This window comes from Silene latifolia, chromosome 3 (assembly GCF_048544455.1).
Source record: "Silene latifolia isolate original U9 population chromosome 3, ASM4854445v1, whole genome shotgun sequence".
In the NCBI taxonomy this organism is placed as follows: domain Eukaryota; kingdom Viridiplantae; phylum Streptophyta; class Magnoliopsida; order Caryophyllales; family Caryophyllaceae; genus Silene; species Silene latifolia.
In genome coordinates, this window is record NC_133528.1 from 104,547,555 (window position 1) to 104,553,554 (window position 6,000).

Below are 6,000 nucleotides of genomic sequence, written 5' to 3' on the forward strand. Positions count from 1 at the left end.
CTCAGTATATGAGGGTGTTACAGTAGGAATGAAAAAGAAATAGAGTGTTTTGGATTTTTGATTTTATGGAAATGAAGTATAAATGTAATGATATGATATGAAAATGCATGTTCTAAGTAAATGCAATTCTACATGACATATATAACAAATGAATGCAATCTAAACTACACTAAATGATGCATGTTCTCACCTATGTTCAAACCTCCCCAAACCGATTTAAGCACTATTTCTAGTGTAGGAAAAATGAGGTTTGGTCATTAGTGATTATACAAGAATGCAAATTTAACTATATGCAACTAACTATATGAGACATGTGAGATTTATTACAATGCAAGCTATACTATATGATTAACTATGATGTATGTTACTTCATGGTTGAACCTCCCCAAACCGATTTTAAACATCATTGCTAATGTAGGAAGAAAGGTGTTTAGTCATGAGGTAACTACATAAATGCAACTATACATGAGAGATAGGGAAAGAAAGGGTTCTTACAATCATGATCTCAATGGTTTGTATATTGTAGAAGATTAAGATGGTAGATGGGATGCATATATAGCCATGTCACGAGCCAAATGAGAGAAAAAGTGGGATTTTAGCATCAACCCGCTCGATTCATTTCTGACCCGCTCAAGTTGAGGCTTGGGACGCCCGTTTTCACATGAATCCGCCCGGATTCTCATGCAGGAAGATTTTTTTCTTTCCTTGGTCTTCAACACGCGCGAGTTGAGCTCGGTCCCCATGGATTGATGCAAGAGTTGGACCCAACACCTTTTTAATGATAAGTAGGATATGCACAAGCCCAAATTCTCCATTTTTTTCATTTCTTTACATTTTCCATCTTCTCATTTTCATTAATTTCCTTCAAAAAGATCAATTAAAATATGAGATCCCTCCCTTTCATCTCCCATGCAATTTATTAAATGAATGCAAATCTATACTAAATGCATATATACAAGTTAATGGTTATTGAGGAACTCCATCAAACCAAAGATTGTCAATAAATAATTTCATAGAAAATTATCACTACCACTCAAATCACGTAGAAGTCGGTCAAATTCTTGGGAGTGAGATATAAATAGGCATGGATAAAAGTACAAGATTATACAATTGAAAAATGCCCAAGTGATAGACCGAACAATCATGTTAAGAACACTATGACAAAAATCATAGGAGATGTGATGGATGGAAGGAACATGAAACGAGTAGTTTAATATTTCACTAAACTTGTCCTCCAAATAGTCAAAGTCACCACACTTAAGGCAAGTACTCTCATTATCATCCAAGGTAACTTCAATGGTGTCTATTTGGGGTTCCAAAATTTCATCATAATCCTCATCCCAACAAGGACCATTATCAATGGGATTGTCGTAACAAGGCTCACCAAGCTCAACACAATTGTCTCCCTCTAACACTCATCCTTAAAGGGTGAGTTTTCACTCAAGCTCACATCCATCTCACTCTCACTTTGCCATTAACATCTAATTCCATGGAAGTTGGTTTCATTGTTACACAATAAGAGTAGGATGACGGCTTCCAAGCATTGGTCTCAAAATCAAAAATGTACTCCTCCTCATCATCATCACTCTCTTCATCAATCACTCCATCTTTCCAAGGAGGGGCAAATTTGTGAACATAGTGGGTAGACTCGAGGTTATAGGAAGGTGTCTCATTCTCACAAATATCATTTTCATCATAGTTTTCCTTAATGAATTTTTGAAATTTGGTTTTTATCGCTTCTATCATACCTTCTTTTTCACTTTCGAAGATGTCATGTACAATTTGCTTAAGACATTCAGTGGCCATGAACTCAACAAATTCCAAAAAATTCTCACAACTCATCTCACATATCCTACCACCACTCAAGTGAAATTCTAAGTTGCGGGTTTCAAGGTTCATGCCATTATAAATAATACAACAAGCTTCATAATTTTAAAGAGTAAAACCACGATGCCAAGCATGATTCATATAACCTTCAAATATTGCAATATATTTATCAAATGACTCATTTTCAAATTGCCAAAAGGTTAAAGTAGACATGTTGATCATATGAAATAAGGCAAGTACAAGAAATAAAATTCTCAAGGAAGCAAGATTCCTCAAGAAGAAGCACAACTAAAACTAGATAAAAGAACGATTCAAATACACAACACCGTCCCCGGCAACGGTGCCATTTTGATGAACGGTGTCGTTGTACGCTCTCAAACACATTTATACCCAACTACTAGCATAACAAACAAGTCGGGGTTGAACCCAAAGGACGGAGGTACTCAAATTGTTCAATCTAATTCTAGTTGCACTAGGGTGTCATGGTTTAGTTTCGGTTGATCATTCTAAACTAGTAAGAGCAATGAAAGGTAAACAATCAATAAAACAAGAGTGTGAACAAATGATAAACAATATTAGGGAATCATGAGTTCATAGGGGAATCATGGTGAGATCAAACAAACAAGTTTCATAGATGCAAGCAATTATTATTGTTGGAATCAATTTAGTGTATATCTTACGATTTCTAGGGGAAACTTAGGTCTCGGAGCCGAGTCGGTCAAGACTGTACAACACCCACAAGTCGACTTGGTTTTCCCTATTCATGGTGATATAACATAAATGAGTCCTAGAAAGGTTTGGGTCTCGGAGTCGATTCGGTCAAGACTTTACAACACCTACAAGTCGACTTAATTCTTCCCAATCAACTATATGCATGGTCTCACAAGCCCTGAGTTGGTTTATGTCTTACAAGTCCTGTTGAAAGGATAAGAGAACATGCTAGGTTGTCAATCAAGCATTTCATCAAACATGACATGTGCATAAGTTGGAAAACAATAAGCCTGCATTCATATGATCTCATTAAGCATAAATCATTCCCATGATTAACTCTCCAAATCCTCCACTAATCCCTAGTTAGGAACTACTTACTCATTATCATGGAAAACATGTTATCAATGGTGTCAATCATCTTAACAAGTATAAACATAATGAAAGAGTGAAGTAATAAGCAATAAAGAGTAAAGAGTAAAGAAATTATACCAAACTTAAGATGAACAAGTGGAAAAGGAAGAATAATAGAAGAGAACTTGATTGATTGATGAAAAATTGTCATTTCTCCAAATAATAACCCAATAATCTTCAATTACGCAATAAAAAATCTTGAACAATAATTAAGGAAAGATTAAAGTGCAATTTGTGGAATGATTAAGATTAATCTATTCTAATCTACTCCTAATCTAATCTAAGAAACTTAATCTAAAATAAGGAAGAATAATCTCTTGATTATTACAAATGGAGTATATATAGTGGTAGAACATTGGGTTAAGCAAGGGTAGATTAGGAAATAAAATGCTTAGGTGTCGAATAGAGTCTTGCAAGTCCTTAAGGAGCCACATGGCTCCCCATTGCGAAGACAATTTTCCTGCCGAACAATCCGCTCGATCTGGGCTGAAATCGAGCGTCCTGAGCTTCAACTCGAGTGGGTTGAAATCGACTCGAGCGGGTTGAGCAGCAGATTCCCTTTTCTTGCCTTTTATGCCTATGATGCTCTATATACTCCTTATTTCTATCACCTCTGGTCATCATTCTTGCCTTCTCTTCATACTAGTCCATCTAAGATCATCAACAAGCTTTCTAATATCCACGAGAGACGGGAATTCCGCCTCATTATCTCCTTTCCTACAAAACATATAAAATGCACTAGGAAAGCAAATAGGAAGCAAATGACGAATAAAATGGTTATGAAATGCTATATTAGTATGCAAAATGAGGCTTTGTTAGGGGACTAAATATGCGTAATTATGACTAACATCAGTTACACTTTGACAAGATGATTTTTTTAGTAAAGTTATAGTTGTTCTAGCTATAACTTCAAGATTCATTTGAGCTTATGACAAAGTACAAGAATAAGTTCCAAGTAATGATTGTTGAATGTACAAGTTACAAATGATGAATTTTAATTGAAGTTCAAGATAAGCTCAAGATGAAGGGATTATGATCAAGATGGAAAGAGATGAATCCTACATTTGAGATCTCCAGGAAGATTAGATAGCGTAGGTCACCTTTCAAGAACATTGTTTTAAGAAGTAATTTTGACAAGTAATGTTATAACTGTTTTAGTTATAACTTTACTAGTTGAACTCAAAGTTTTAGGTGATTCTACTATAACTTTGAGTTGCAATATAAAGAACACGGTTTTTATGTTTTTAAAATATATTTTTCAAAGCTTAAATCATAAAATCTTTAGAGAAAAGTGTGTTTATAATAGTAGAGTGAGAATTGGGACATGATTAGATCGAATAAGTTTGAGATTATCCTATTGATTAGTAAAACAACTTATGAGTTTTCATGCTATCTAAGGTTTTTATTTTCTACTCTTATCTAAACCCTAAATCTAATATACCTTACCTAGGGTTTCGTGAAGAAGGAATTGGGTGTGTGAGTCATTCTCTTCATACACGGTTTCCCTTTGTGCAAGTTAGGGTTTGGAATAAATCCTAGTAATAATATTTGGTTAAGATATTTTATCTTCATATATTAATTGATTTATTCTTTTCCATTCTTTAAAGATATTATTAGATTAAATAAAGGGATTAAGATCTCTTTCTTGCTTAAATAAAAATTAAGAGAATCAAAATAATATTTGTTAGAGATTTCTTATCTCTTTATATTATTTTTATTCTTTCTTATTCTCCAAGATTAAGGAAGATTTGACCTAATTCCTTTCTTACCTCCCACACGAAATCCCTTGTGCATGTCAAAGACTAGATTAAATATTAAATAATTTATGATTAGAGATTTGTTATCTCTTTTATATTATTAAGATTTATTCTTTCCTATCTTGTAGAATATTATTATTGTAAAGATGGAAGGATAATATTTGTTTCTATCTTTTAGAGTATTATTATTGTAAAGATAGAGAGAAATATTGTTCTATTGTATAACACTCTACACGAGATCTCACGGCATCTAGGGTTTTTAGAACAAAACCTAGATCTCCTGCTCTACTATAAATACAAACACTTATTCATTCTTTCAAAACACTTCAACCTTTGAGCTTTAAAATATCCTTGCAAACAAATAAAATTTATCATTATTTTGCAATCGAAAAATTATTTTGAAAAGTCATGTTGTTCTTTATTGCAATTACTTTTGAAATTACGTTGTTGGATAATAGTGCTTCATATTGTTTCTTACTAGTTCAATTGTGTGAACATTAGAAGAACAATCAAGTACTTTCTTATTAAAGTAAGTTAGTCAAATCGAGTATTTAACGGTACTTAAAGTGAGTTACAACTAGAGTTAGTTGTACGAGTGGGTTAGTTATTTTGTAATCCGTAGAAAGGTACTAAAATAATTAAACGAGAATAGTTGACGTAAGCTTCGACATGTGAAGCTGATCCACTTCAAATATCGCGTGTCCCTTGCATCTTTTCTTTTCGTTTTATTTTGTTTATTTCCATTTCACGTACAATCAAGTAAGTTGAATTTAATCAATAAATTCATACTAACTACTACATGACGCTCATACGGACAAATCGAAAAAGTGGGCTATGTTTTTTATACTTAATTCACCCCCCTCTTGAGTATTTCGGATCGATAGACTCTTCAATTGGTATCAGAGCCCCGTGCCCTTGATTGGCTAACTGCGAAGAGGTTAATCCGTCTATCTCATTTTATTTTATCTTATTTATTTTTCCGCTGCCTTACGCGTGTGAAATGGATTCCAAGTATCTAAAGTGTCCCGTCTTTGATAGGAAGAATTATGGACTTTGGAAGAACATGATGACACACTACATAAAAGGACATGATTGGGAGTGCTGGAAGATCTTACAAAATGGACTGAATAAAATTTTGGTCGGATCTACTGAAGGCACTACCTATGAGAAAAAGGAAGAAGACTATGTGGAGGCTGATTACAAGAAAGCTGAGAAAAACTCGAAAGCTATAAGCCTGTTGCAAAACGGCATGACATCAAATGAATTCGGTCGTTTTTCTTCTTGTACCTCGGCT